Genomic DNA, 15,323 nt, shown 5'->3' on the forward strand with positions numbered 1-15,323 from the left:
TCTGCCATTTAGCAAGAATATAACAAAATCCAAAGGCAGAAAGCATGAAACAGAAAGCCAGAGAAATTTAAATCAGCAGTGAAAAAATTAGGAGGCCAGGCATTGATCATGCAGGTTTAGTTACGGCATAGATTTTCCAAACACACCTCTAGGACCACTAATGCTATGGTTCCCCTTAATCTGTACCATGACTTCATTTGGCCAGAGGAAGAAACAGAAACCCCTTCAAAACTGGTCTAAGGCTTTAAGAGACCTTAAGAGAGTCTTTTGTAAGATACTGGCCCAGAAGCTACAGCCCTCCTAAACAAGCGACTGGAGTTTCTTGTTAGATGACCTAAGTCCCACTTCCATCTGCTTTCAAATCAAAATTTATCCAAAACCGTGTTTCCAATTTTCTGGCTTGGCTTCTGCCTCCTCAACTAAATCCCAAGTTAAACCAGGTTTGAAAATAGGCCAAAGAATTTAAATTTTATTGTCAATGGTCTCTAAGACTAAGGAGTCTGCATGACCCATTCAACAGAAGAACTAACAAAACAGCATTAAAGTATCAAAGTATGGACCAAAGCACCAGATAAATAAAATATTCCAGTACTTAGCTGCTCTTCATTTTTTTTTCCTTTTTCTCTTCACAGCACATGAAGGAAAGAGGAAAGAAAAGGTAACTTGATCATCACCCTGAGTTCTACATGACATGGAAGCTTTTAATGTAAAGCTTCCATGTCATGTAGACATGGATTTTTTCCAAACACAGGCGAAGTTATAATCAAGCAGCTGAATTGATACATAAAATCAAAAGGAAAAGGGATCAATATTTGGCACAGCATAAAGTAAAAACCTTGGTGATTGCAGCTATCTATCTAAACTTCTCCTTGCCCTCTAACAGGTCTCTACTTAGAGCTTTCAGTCATAAGAAAATTGCCTGACTGCTCTGCTGGAATCACAACTAGTTAGGTCTACAAACTTTTAGATTTTCTGCTGTTAATTTCTTTGACTAGTTGATATTCCCTCTGGATACAGACTCTGCATATCCATTCACCTAAACAGGATATAAAACAGTTGCCTCAGGTCCCCAGAAGAAGTTGTGACCCTTCTGGCACTTCAGCCGCCTAAAGCACTCAGTTTGCAGGGCATGAACCTTATGAATGTCCTAACTTGGAGGTTAGCTCTTTAAGGTCACATGATAACTGAAGCAAATAACAGGCTTTGAAAATGCTGCTAACAATCAGTTCTTAGTTTAGCTAACAGAAGGATACAGATCTATCTCAACAAAAGATCTACTTTCTATGTGGGATTGCCCAATGATTAAAATTCTTTGAGATTTGGGTAAGAGAGTCATAATTCACCTATGATGACATAGACCTGCACTGGCACCAGAAGCAGATTTTTCACCATGTCTACCCATTCCCAACCCTCTGTTACTTATTTTTTTATCTTGGCACAAATGTTCATGCAATTAGAGAATGATGGAAGAACCTCTATGAGTGAAATCTAACACAGCACAAGAATGTAAAAATTTTTTTAACAATTAAGTATATGTCATTATTGGCATGTGTTTTTCATTGCTTCTTGCTGAAAGCTCTGAAACAAGTTCGAGAGATTGTTTTGTTTAAGCTTTGTTCTAAAGCAGAAGTAAGACAGAGAGTAGCAATTCTTTTATTATTTACTTATTCCTTAAAACTATGCTTAGAAAGTACTAAGCTATGAGAATTAATATCAAAAACTAATTTCTTAAAACCATGCTACTGCCAAAAAGCAAGTGCATCATAAACTGATATAGTGTAACAGATTTAATAGATTGTCTGCTATGGAATAAACTGACATTCAACAGCATAAGCTTCTAATTTTATTATTTTTAACTAGAAGAAACTAACTATTGGATAGAAGCTGACAACCAGCAAAGTACTTTAATTCTCAAGCAAATGTTTATTTTTCTGTACAAGATATTATAATGAAAATCACATCACAGTAATATGGTCTTGCATAATATAAAGTAACTCATGACCATTCCTTTTCTATGTGTTGTGAGGTCACCTTAATTTAGTACAATTGTACACGGATAGTCAACATTTAAGAAAACAGCCTGTATACAGAGATGACAATCAGAATCATTAAAATGCTGAAGAGTTTAATTAGCAAAAATAATTTCATTCATGCAATTCCAAAAATCAATTCTTTAACTATGCAGTGATGTTGGGATGCTGCTTAGAGTGGTAAAAATCAAAACAGCAAAGAAACAATAACAACATTTTAACAGAAGGAACTATACAAGGAACAAAATATAAGTCAGGCTTTATAAACTACTAAATTCTTAAATTTCATTTAACTAAATAAAATTTTATGTAGACTACACATAAAATCCAGAAATACCAACCTATCACTGAGTGATTTGTCTGGGTTAAAAATTAACAATGCCAGAGTTGAAGAAATCTGATATGGCTCTGCAGCCACGCTGATTCTCACATAACCACTGTAACTCGTTTGGCCTTGTAAACCAAGACACATGAACACCTGAGGGCAGCTCTCAGAGCCAGACACAAGGCTGCAGCTGAACTGCAGCACCTCCCACTTCCTTGTGCTGCCCTACCTTAGGGACCTTCCAGACTGACAGGAAGAAAAACTTCTAATCACCAACCACAGAATGGCTGAGGCTGGAAGGGACCTCTGGAAGCTGTCTAGTCTGCACCCCCACCTCTCCCAGAGCTGGTCGTCCAGGACCATGTCCAAACGGCTTTCAAATTCTTCCAGAAATCTTCATCCTTCTCATCCTCTCTGGGCAACCTGTGCTAGTTTCTCACATGATTTCTCAGTGAGAAATAATTTCCTGATATTTAGCTGGACTTTTGTGTATTTCAATGTGTGCTCACAGTGATTCTGATACCGTGCACCACCTGGCTCTCTCATTTTTACACCCTACACTATAGGTCCAAGCTGATCCTTGTGTCACAAAGTGACTCTTTACCTAGTTTGTGCAATGTCAGGGGGGTTGCACTTTCATAAAATCAAAGAATCATTAAGGTTGGGAAAGATCAAGTCCAACCTTTGTGCAAGTATCTCCATGACCATTAAACCATATCAAGAAGTGCCACATCTATTTATTTTTTGAATACTTCCAGGGATGATGACTGTTTCAGTGCTTAACCACTCTTTCCTAATACCCAAACTGAACCTCCCCTGGTGCACCTTGAGGCCTTATGCTATTGCTAGTTGACTGGGAGAAGAAACCAACCTCTGGCCACTACCTTCCTGCAGGTAATGAGCAATAATGTCTCCCCCGAGCCTTCTTTTCCCCAGACTAAACAACCCAAGCTCCACTGGCTGCTTCTCATAGGACTTATATTCCAGATCCTTCATCAGCTTTGCTGCCCTGGATACGCTCAAACAAATGTCAATTTGCTGAAGCTTTAAATTCTTTTATTATGACACATTGTACAGGCTGATTGTACAAATATCCTGTCGTACTTGCCTGGTCTCCAATCTGCCTGCAAGAAGACAGTGGCTGTGGGGCATAAATTTAGCTTCCCCTTAAGCAGATATTACTCTTAAGGACTTTTGAGACAAATCAGATAAAAAACAGATTGCAAGTGCTAAGTGCACCTATCCTAAAAAATTACCACATGCAAATTGGGATTTTGTTACTGAGAAAATAATTTAAAAAGTCACTCCTTTACAAAGGGCATTCAAGCAAAAAAGTAAACAATCACATTGCACAGATTCCACTCCAAACAGCTTGGAGTCTCAGCTTTTATTTACTACTTCTAATTTACTACTTTTTCCTTTGTTTTGAGAGTATGCCATCCCAAGAAAAATATAATAGATCATGTAAGCTGTTGCCCACTTGGACATATACTTTACTTTTGCCACCTGATGCTACCTGCAATCAATAATTATAACCTACTGAAACTAAAGCAAACTTTCATAAAACTGATCATTTTTTCTAAGATAGTAAGGTGAAGCAGAAATACATTAACAAGTCTTAAATATTTGTTACATTTGCTGATAGCTAGCAACATAATATCATGTAATTGTAAAATGTTTCACTAAAACATTTTTTGAAAGTAATCTGAAAGTTGGCAAAGTACACAGGAAGCTGTATAGAGATCTCAGTGATGACTAAAGATATACAGTGACACGAAAATGCAAAATTTCCTTTTTCTATGTTGTTGTTGGAAACATAAATCAATTATTCATTGTAAAAAAAGAAGCCACTTACTGTGAAACTTAAATTTCCATTTACTCACATGTTTTGCCATAGCCAGCAGATAACATTCTGATGAAAGAGTGCTAAATTTGCATTCAGGTCTTCCCTACTTCTACTAACTTTGTATAAGCTGCAAATTCTCAAGTCTTACTTTTCCAGTTTTATTGTTTTATTCTAGGTATGAACTTGCTATCTCATTAGTTTTTAACATAAACTTTTATTTTAATACAGTTTTTTGTCTTACTTTTTTCCTAATGAATAGCTTGCTAAATGGTTTTTGATAGTAGCATACATATTTCACATTTCCTTGTTCAACTGTATGTTCTTATAAGGGTCTTGGGAAAAAATAAAACACAATTTTTGAAGTGATGAATTACATAATTGTCATGATTCTGTTCCGCCATCCGTTGATAGAATCAATATTAGAAAGTATCATAACTTCCAGTCATGCTATATTTGGTTCTGCCTACATGCAACTGCAGGAAGAAGTGACTCTAATTCGTATTTTATCTGATTTTAAAAAAATTACTTTAGCATTGAACATCGCAAAAACAGAACCAGTGTAAACAGGATAACCTTCCTTCCCTAACTGTCATGTTTGCTAAAATCAGCTTCATGATTTTAAAGTATGTTGTCAATATGGATCATATAAAGATAACATTGACTAAAACGATACCAGTCCATCAGGAAAATACATTATTTCCTTTATCATTAGGTACTACAACATTTGAAATACTGCAGTTAAAGCCTGGAATTAACATCTACCCAAGTAATGGGCTGCAAGAAGGAAATAAAATTGTGTTTTAACTAACTACCAGGTGCAAGAAGGAGGTAACTCTGCGTCCTGTAATTTCATCAACATAGTATATGAACAGATAAAAGAATTTTTGTTGAAGCACAATGGAAAAACTAAACAACAACCCAAAACAGTTCAAACTGGTTGAATAAGGAAGATGGTCACGATGTGAACAAAGAGCTTAAAGTGCTGTACAGCATCAGACATGGAATTTGTTATAGAATCACAAACATCTACTGTGTGAAACAACAGAGTATCGTGCATTGTGAAACAGAGGACAAATGCCTATACCCTTTTAGACATCAACATCTGCTAGAGCGAAAACTGTACAAATACACAGAGAACATTAGGAGTATATCGGTGTGACACCAGAAAGTTTTATTCATATTCTCTTGAATAGCAATTTTTAAATTAAAAAGTACCTGGAACCCAGAAAGCTGACAGATACCAAAACTTACATATAGGGAAAAAAGTAATGCAATACAGAAAAGCTGCTTATCCTGACGAAGTCATACAAAAAGCACAATCTTTTCAATAGTTATTGTACTTCATGAGTTTTAAATTTAAATACAAAATAACTTGAAACAAAGGAAGATATATTCAATATATTGGGCTAATTTTTAAAGCAGTACATTTTCTAAAATTTTGGCCCTGAAAGCTGATCTTGTAAAAAAAAATGTATAACACAAGACTGCTTGAATCTACCCTTAACAATCATAAAAACCAAGTATCTAAACCAGCAGAATATTCTAGTATTCATAGGCTTTTGGTATCTGAATATGAACAAGTCCATCAATTATTACTGCCCCAACTGCTCAGCTTTATTATTTTTCCAGACCTTTTAGGATAAACATGGTCTCCAGGCAACATACCCATAATTTCTGTGAGCCCATTTGGGACTACGGTTTCTACAAGGAAAGCTGAGTTACAATACTCAAGTGCTAAGGATATTGAATGGACAGTTTCAGCTGATTTCTTTATAACACACTGAATTCCCAAATAAGTACACCTCTAATCCTTTTAGTTACAAATTCAGATGATCTTCAAAATGTGAACCATGTATCTGTATGATCAGTATTGTTAACTGTGTTCGAGAACTTATATAGGAAGAGATGAATGGTAGGATTTTCTTTTTCTGTTCCACAAACAAGTTTAGGATGTTGTTGACTTATTTGTTTCATTAGGATGAAGGGAAAAACATGAGATTTTTATGGAGATTTTTATACAATTTGCCCACTTGCCTGGTTTCCCAATAGGCAGGAAATAACACAAGTGGCCTCTAACTGTAAGTTCCTAAGCGTTTCTACAAGACTCTATACCACCACCAAAGTCCTGTGAGGAAGAGCCCACTTTGAGTGAGATTTAGGAATGGTACTTCCCAGTTCAGTGCCTCCACCAAGACTCCCTGAAATGACACACCTTTCCCTCTCACTTCCCGCTGAAGCAGGATGGAGTTGTGAATTGGAGATGTCAGAAATTAAGATCACAGGTTGAGATATGAACAGTTTACTGGAAACAGCAATGAGATAAGAAAACGAACAGTAATGGCAACAATATTAATAACAAAAGTACGTAAGACAGAGGTTGATTCACATGCAAAAATGCTCACCCTGGACGCTGAGACAATGAACAATGGAGCATGGCTTCCCCTCTCCTGCCATGCTTTTTTGACCAGAAGCCAGAGTCCCTTTCTCCCCACTCCTAACAATGATGTCAGGTGGTATCAAATAACATTAGGGTCCTGCGTGAAACTAGGACATGAGGGAAATAGAAAATGCTTGCAATTGAGTTGTGAGGGAGAAAGATGTCTCAGACCAGACTGTTCCATTTAATGGCAGTCTGTACAGACAATATAACTTCCCTAACCCAAGATCACTAATGGCACGTGCAGGGAAATTCTAAGTTCCAATACAAGTTACTTTAATTAATGCAAAATTGTCTTAACACTGTCTTATTTCCTACGAAGTATCCATGCAGCTGTGACAAACATGATTGGACTGTCATTATGAAACTTCAAAGGGAACAGAAGGGCTTCAAAGTACTTTGGATTTATTTCTTCTAATATGATGTCTACTCACATCATCATCTAAATGGTGTTTTGTCATAGAATTAAGAAGTAGTTCTTCACTGACATAATGTAAGAAGAGTTTATCCCGGTCATAAGGTTTGTTTTTAAATCTTATAAGATAATCACACTGAATCCTCACCAACATCTAGTATTCCGAACTCAATTACAAAAAAAGGATCAAGAAAAAAAACCAAACAAAACCAAATCTTAATCCTTACAAAGTTTTAAGTCAGCAGATTGTTATTTTGTAATTCTATGAAAAGCACAACAACAGGAAATTACCCAATGAATAAACATACACAGAAAAATATAAATGCTTTGAAACATGCCTTATTCAATATTGCCAGTTACTTCAACAAACAACTGCAAAAATGATAAGGCCAGTTGAATGAGATATTGAGCTACCTAGTCTAGTGGGAAGTGTCCCTGGCCCTAACAGGGGAGCTGGAACTAGATGATCTTTACAGCCCCTTCCAACCCAAACTATTCTAAGATTCTATCATTTGATAATTCAAAAGAGCTGCTTAAAAGGAGCTTCAGAGTCATGAGCACTGGTTCAAAATGTCTTTCTTAAGCTTCAATTAAAAACCAAAAATGGCCAATGCTCTGCATGTCCTGCTCTTGGTGGATATAAAACTGAGCAAGAAAACAAAGACACAGCAGCAGTTTTAGGTGAAATAAACTTCCAAAAATAAGGTCAATATCGTTAATTCCTTTTCTTAAAGGACAACTGAACCTCCTTTTCCTTCAGAAGACAACCCTACATATTCATTACTGGGAAGTAGCCCTGCCCACGGCAGGGGTGTTGGTACTAGATGATTTTTAAGGTCCATTCCAATCCCTCAATATTCAATGATTCCATAATTACTAATGACATTATCAGTTAGTATTTAATTAACCCTTACATGGTTGTCAATGGGATTTTACTGTATTTCTTTGTCAGCCTTACATGTGCTCTTGTTCTGAATAAGGATCAGTGTATGTCCAAATAGTTTTCCATAACTCTAATGTTAAGATCTACGATCACGCTAATTTTCATTATTGTCTTTGCTCCAAAGACTTGAGAAAAAAAACCACTGCCAAATTATAACATGTCTAATGTGAGATTAAGAAGAAATTAACCTAAATTCCATTCACTTTAGTGGGAGAGCAGCCACTGAAACTGAAGTACCATGAAATAGAATTATGAAAACAGTTCCTGATGTCTTATAGAATTTCTGTAGTCTTACCAAATTTTTAGTTCTTAACAGTGGTAGATATAGCACACTCAGCCTTTACCGCTTCTATTCCATCAAGGAAAGATAAATACTACCTTTATGGTAACAAAAGAGACCAAAGACTAGACAGAGACAGACAACATTAGTGTTCCACCCACCTGGTGGTCCCTCCTTGTAAAGCTTTAGGTGAGCTAGAGACAAAAGCATAAGTAAGATTGTATTTAAGCTTCACTCAGAGAACTTGTATTTTACACTCATTAGCTTCATATTCTAGCAGGGAGTCTTGCACACCCCCTGCTTTTCATTCATTACTAAAATTATACAACTGAGCTGGTATTTGCAAGTCAATTATAAGCTCCCCCTTATGCTATTTTGTCTTGCAAAAAATTATGAACTGCTTGTGAACTGCTGAATTTCTGAAGTGTTGCTAAACAGTAGTTCAGTCTATCAAATAAAACCAAAATCAAATAGCAAGTACTTAAATAAATTTCTATCATGTAAAAATATCCCATGGATGCTCCTTGGTTAACCATGGGCCACATGCAGTAACACTATGAAAACAAAGCCACCTCTGTAGTACACCACGCTACCAAAAACAGGCCACACAAACCCAATACACTTAGAAATATTTCTGTAAAGCTCTCAGCTTGATATATACACAGAACACCATATGCTGATTTTATTCATTCCTCAAGACTTACAATTGGAAATAACAATCATGCTCTCTCATTATTGTATTTTCCTGTTGTGTGGTAAGGGAAGGAGACCAAAGCAGATCAGAAAGCTTGGACTTTTCTGAGAGATTAATTCCATATAATCTGATTAGAAGACAGAAGTTTGGGGTGGGAACACTGAAGAATTCCTCATTTTGTTTTTCATTTCCAAAACATGCTTCTAAAAAAGAAAGTTTTAGACTGTGCAATAGCAGTGACGGATATTGCTGACATATGTGACAGACAAAATATGCCACCAGGTGGGAGAAATGAAACATAAAACCAAAAAATATTCCTCATCATTAGTAAAGTATGAGGCATGCTTCACTGTTTTGCAAAGAAAATACACACTAAAGCACGTGTGCTTTTCCTAATGCAGAGAAAACTGAACATGAAATAAAATTTGGATGTTTTGGACAACTTACATAATCAAGATGTCTAATGTATGCTCAGTTTTATCATCACACAGAACTTTTCTGAACACAAAGCAACAAATGTACTCAATACATGCTCATGAAAATCTTATAATACTGACAGTGCTGCACTCTTCACCAACATGTCTAAAATAAAAGATACAAGCATTCGCTGGTCAATCTGGTGACCTGAAAATTCGACCTACAGCCCCAGAAATATTGGATAGGGTGGGTCACAATGTTTCAAAGGGAAATTTTCATTCCTCAAAACTGTTGCAAAAAGCAAATACATACATTCAAATATTATTCTATATTATTCTATTGTGTTTGCAACTGTGCAATGCAAGAATTACCTTTTCTTCTTTGGTAATAAAACAACTTACCTACTTAAATAATTTAAAATAAAATCTTACACGAAAACCTTTCCCACAGAAATCTCCATAACTCACATTTCAAGTAGATGGGTTACTCCTCAAACTTTACACACCAATTTAGGAAACTTCTCTGCCATAATCTCAAAACTTCATGTAGAAAGCAGAAGCTTTGAAGTCAAATTACATATATAGCCACTTCTGGTCAGTACAGTCATTTTTGTAAAAAGCCGTACATATTAAACTTGTTGTGTGGAAACATGCAAAATAATGTTAATGCAATTTAAAGGTAATTAGAGAACAAAAGCTAGAAAACATGAGTGCAATCTACCTTTCTTGAAATGTACCATACCCTGTAGTATAGAGAAAATCATTAACTTATAATTGTACTGATTCATTAAATTTCAGAATAGTGAGGGTTTCTTAATGTTTTCTCCCTGTGTGGTAACCCTTGGTCCCATTTTCAATACTCCCCTTTACTACAGCATTTGTTTCCTCCTCTATTTCCCTATGTAGTTCTCATCTTTAACCACCAGGTGTCAGAAGGGAACCTACTCACCACAGCTACACAACTTTTTAATTACTTTTTGTTTATTTTTACAGATGCGACCTTCCAGGCTCTCTCAGGCTACAGTCATAAAACAGCAGCAAATTTTCAGGCTTTTCTTTCAATAAAAATACACAAGAGCAACTTCCACAATCTAATTTGTTCAGTCTTGGACTGGTTTTTATAAAGCATTGCCGCATTTAAGCATCCTTTTATAACTAGGAAATTAAAATTTATTTATGCTCAAAGAAATTCACAAAATTTCCTTCTTTTTAGAGATAGAGGATTGGATAAAATAATACTTCATGTTGTTTGAAAGCACGATTCTAATACTCCTTCCCTCAACCCCATTCCATCTATTCCTATCCGTCCTCTCTTCTTTAGTTACCACTGAACTTGAACTCTTTTACAGACATAATTCCTTACACGTAAGGATGCCAAACACACAGACTGGGAAATGAGATATCCTTCACTTGAGCTTAATTTTTGTTTTGGGATTTTTTTGTTTCATTTTTAAGACAAGGAAGAACCCTCCAAACCTAAATTTTCAAAAATTCTCAGCACCTTAAAGATTCCAGTATGATGAAAATATGGCAGACATGAGAAAAGGATCTGAATGAAGATGGACTTGTGGAAAATAAACAGTCCAAAACAATCCAATAGTCCAGTATCCAAATACTGACCAGATATTTAAATAATACAGACACCAGAGTAAACCTGCTGCAGGACATGAAGTATCTTAACAATAGTCTCTGAATTCCCTAAGAATAATAGAACTGTACCACAAAAAAACCAGCTTCCTATGGAAAAACCAGCACCCCCTTGATGGTCTGTGATGGAAATGAGGAAAATAGTTACTCCTCTTCCTGATTGCAAAGCAGTATAAAGCACTATTCAAAAGCAGTCACCTGAGTAACTTATCTGCCTGACCATTCCTCAGCTGTGCGGGGTTACAGTTACAGCTCATTTACCTGATAGCAGAGATGAATAGTTTCACTTGTCATTTCACCCTGCCAGAAAGGCAACACTAGAGGTACTGCTGCTGGGGACATTCAACACAAATTCTTTCTCAATAAACATCCTACTTTGTATTTACAAAACCAATCTATTACAGGAGCATGTTCACCAATGCAATATGGTAAACAAGTAACTCTTTTAACAGCACACTTGAGGAACAGATTTATTACGGAGTACGTGTCTGTGCCATAGCAGAGGGAGCAAACCTGGCAAGGCTAATATTGAATTTATCTAAAAGGAAATCCAAACAGCAGTTCTAAATGCAGGTGCAAATTTTCAGAAAGCATCACAACAAGTGAACAGCGAGAATGAAGAACAGCAAAGGGAATTCAGTAAAACTCAGAGGCATTTCTGTTACACAAAGGGCTTCATATATTTCAAAACAGAACTGTGGAAATAAAATACAATGTCATTCTTGTGTACACAATGGCTCTTTCACTGTGTTTCAATTATATAACAAGAATCATCTCGTAAAACCCCGTGACTTTTGGACCTTGGCAAAATTGGGTTGCTCAGGTGCATAGTGCAGTCTATATTTCAAAATTAAAACTACAGTAAAAGAAATAATTCACACAATTTGCCTTCATTATATTCAGGCAACAGATTAATCTTCTCACTAGGAAAATATTAAATTTAGAAATCAGCTTTCTACTTCAAGTGGACTAAAGCTGTTCTGTATGTGAATCTTAAGCATGCTAGTATCCATGGCTACACAGGTATGTGTATCTAGACATGGCTTTGGATTCTGTAAAACCTGTCCTTGTTAGGCACTTGCTGCAAAACATGCACCCACACTCAAAAACAATAGGTCTCCTAAAATTACTGCATTTCTACACAGAGTATGTATCACAAAAACAAAGCAACCATTTTTACTGAAAAACTGGAGCATAATTCTTCTTTCCTCTCACCTTGTAAAAATATAATCCTTGGCGTATGGGAAGGCATGGACATTTTATCCCATGGCCTTAGATACAGTTACCATTCTGAAACTGTGGGGTTGGTCTGGGCTTTGTTCTTTAGATTTAAGTTTGAAAAGTCAATATTCTTTCCTATTCTGCATCTCTACCTAATGCTAAGAGCCTATAAAGAGAAAAGGAATTTAATTTGACTTGAAAAATAGGTCAGAATTCTTATTCTAATTTTACGGATGGATTAACTGAAACTTGGAAAGGTTCCCAAAACTTTCCTGAAGCCATTCCAGAAAGTAGCAAAAGGACTGAAAATGGAACACAAACATCTTAACAACAAATATTCATCATCCACAAGTGCCTATCTTTTTGTTCCTGTCTCAAGAGGCACAGTATGAATGACTGTCAGCTGAGGTGGGGAGGGAAAAGCAAAGGGTATTTTTGTTGCTTGATTGTTTTGGAGCATGGTTTTTGTTAGTATTTTCAAAGTAAATCTCAGCCCAATACCTTCTGAATCCACCAAATCACAGCTTTAGCTATCATAGTAAGAGGGAAAATGTCGTTGTTATTCTAGAATACAGTATGGTTACCAAAATCTGGCTTGTAATAAACCCCTCAGCTTCTCAAAACCACACGAGTGTATCTGTCTGATTATGAAACACCAAATTATATGCACCCGCCATGCTACACAATAAATGCAGTAAAATGTAGTAAAATATTTTACAAAAACTTTATGCACTCTGAGGTCACATCAAATTGATCAGTGATTCAATCACAAAAGCACTACCTTGAAACAACGCAAAATATGCTGTTTGCTATACTGCTGCTTGATCTAATTCCCTACAGTAAAATTTCTAACAGTATCTAACTAACTAGATTAGAACTAACACCACACTGAAATGAAATATACCTAAATTACTAAAATTTTGTTCTTTTTCTTTTACTTTGGATGAAACCAACTGTTGATAGCCACTGTCACAACAACTTTCTTCGGGCTACTTTACAGCAAACATAGTCTTTCTGTTAAAAACAAACTTTTCAAGGCCACAAAGGAAGCTTATGTTTAAGAAAGATAAGAAATCATGCTCTTATCTCTCATCCTTTTGTTCCAACCATCATGCCACTCTTTCTCTCACATAAGCTGGTTATTCCCTGCATTTAGGGCATATGGACCTACATCATGGCCATAAAGTGATTTTCTTGCTGGGAGCTAAGAGTATAGGGAATCAAGGATTTGATTTATTTGAGACTTAGCAATAAACCTCTGCCACTATTTTGTATTTCATTCACCATTTACCCAGGTATTTTTTGTCTAACAAGACCTTTATCAGGCACCTCCTGATTTTCTAATTTACCCTGAAATTGTGCTTACATCCTCACAGACTGTTCTAGAAATTGTGGCACCATGGACACAGCATTACCTCACTTCAGATTTAAAGAAGATGAACAGACAGAGTGTGAGAAAATTAAGTTTTTAAATGTTTTAAATTTGAATTTAAAAGAAAACACTGAATGAAAAAATGAAAAAAAAAAAAAAACTCAATATATTAATTAATTTTCCAAGTGGCTTTTTTAACACTTTTTCCCACAGGAATGTCAAATACTTCTCTCTCTCATAACTTTTTACATTTCTGTTTTGCTAAGCAAAAGACTAAACTCCCTCAGTTGTATGTAAGAGAACTAGTTTGATCCTGAAGGCTGAAATGGTACTGTTAATAGGAATAACAGAATCTGTATATCTATACCACCTTAATGTGGAGACTGTTCTTCAAACGTAAGTAGTTTCAGGAGCTGCAGAACCCATGCCTGAACTCCTTTTCTGGGACATGTGTTTGCAAGTGCTGACCAAGTCATACACAGTAGTTGAGATATTCATTATATGTGGATTCAATGTGAAGTAGTATCACAGATGAATTTCTTCAGTATAGATACGAATTTATCTCTACCTGGCTAGGTATTTTCACCACACACAATGGCTGACATATCTACCCTTCTGTCAGAGTTAATGCTCAAAAATGTGAGAAGTCTCTCCAAGAATTATGGAGGAAAAACGAAAAAACCCCTTAAAATTAAAGCAGAGGAACAGAAATTTAGGACCAAAAATATATGCACAGAAACGTCTTTGATTCCATGGAATAACTCTAAACTAAAGTACCCTTTTTCTAGTCTTCCAGGACATAGATGTAGTACAGACTTTCTGGACTTCAGCTATTTTAGACACACTTCAAAGAAGTTCCAGTTTCTCTAGAGAATCATGCAAGCAGCTTGTGCTAATTACAGAGAGCCAGTTGACAACACAGTCACTTGCTCTACGGAAACACATGCATTAAAGAATTAAGAAAACATAAATTAAACCAAAATATTGCAACATCATCCATTCAATTAAAAATTAACAACACAAGATTCGGATACTGCAGGAGACAACATTATGACTGCACAATGCATGAAAAAAAACCTGGTGCCCAGTTGTATCCCTAACTTCTTTCAATTCTAATACTCCTAACAGACCTAGCCAGCCTCACACACGTGTTCCTTGTTATGTCCATTTGCTTTTCAGTTCCTTTCCCACACATCAAGCCAGACTGTGAGCCTCAGGAGGGAGTTAGCTACTCCTCCAAGCTGCTATGAGTCATTGTGATGTCTGCTGCATAGGCCAAATTAAGCCTGAATTTCTTGCTTCCACTAGGCAACAAGAACAATGAGGAAAAACATGACAAGGAGGTGAGAAAAAGATCAAAAAGACAGGAATATATCCCCGTATTCCTCTATATCCCTACCTTCCCATCACAGTTGTCATAGTGCATGGTGATGAAGAAAGTAAATCAAAGACACAGTGCAGAACTGCAAAAAAGATTACTGTATTCCAACTTTCAAGTTTTCAGTCATACTTAAATCCTATTTTATCATGACAAATGAAAAAAACAAACATGCTACCTCATAATATATATATATATATATATATATATATATATATTCATGTACCATGTTAGAAGCACAAAGACAAATGTTGACAAATTTATCTTTGGATATGAACATATATTTTGTCTAAGCCTAAAATAAAGTTGTGCTAAATGA

At 36.0% G+C, this 15,323-nt stretch overlaps 1 protein-coding gene across 1 annotated transcript in view; it reads right to left on the reverse strand.

Annotated features, from left to right (window-relative positions):
• The window catches only part of FMN1 (formin 1), a 125,396-nt gene that overhangs the window by 104,048 nt on the left and 6,025 nt on the right, over window positions 1–15,323 (reverse strand). The gene's annotated exons all lie outside the window — the stretch shown is intronic.

This window comes from Pyrgilauda ruficollis, unplaced genomic scaffold (assembly GCF_017590135.1).
Source record: "Pyrgilauda ruficollis isolate IOZ18807 unplaced genomic scaffold, ASM1759013v1 scaffold14, whole genome shotgun sequence".
NCBI lineage: Eukaryota > Metazoa > Chordata > Aves > Passeriformes > Passeridae > Pyrgilauda > Pyrgilauda ruficollis.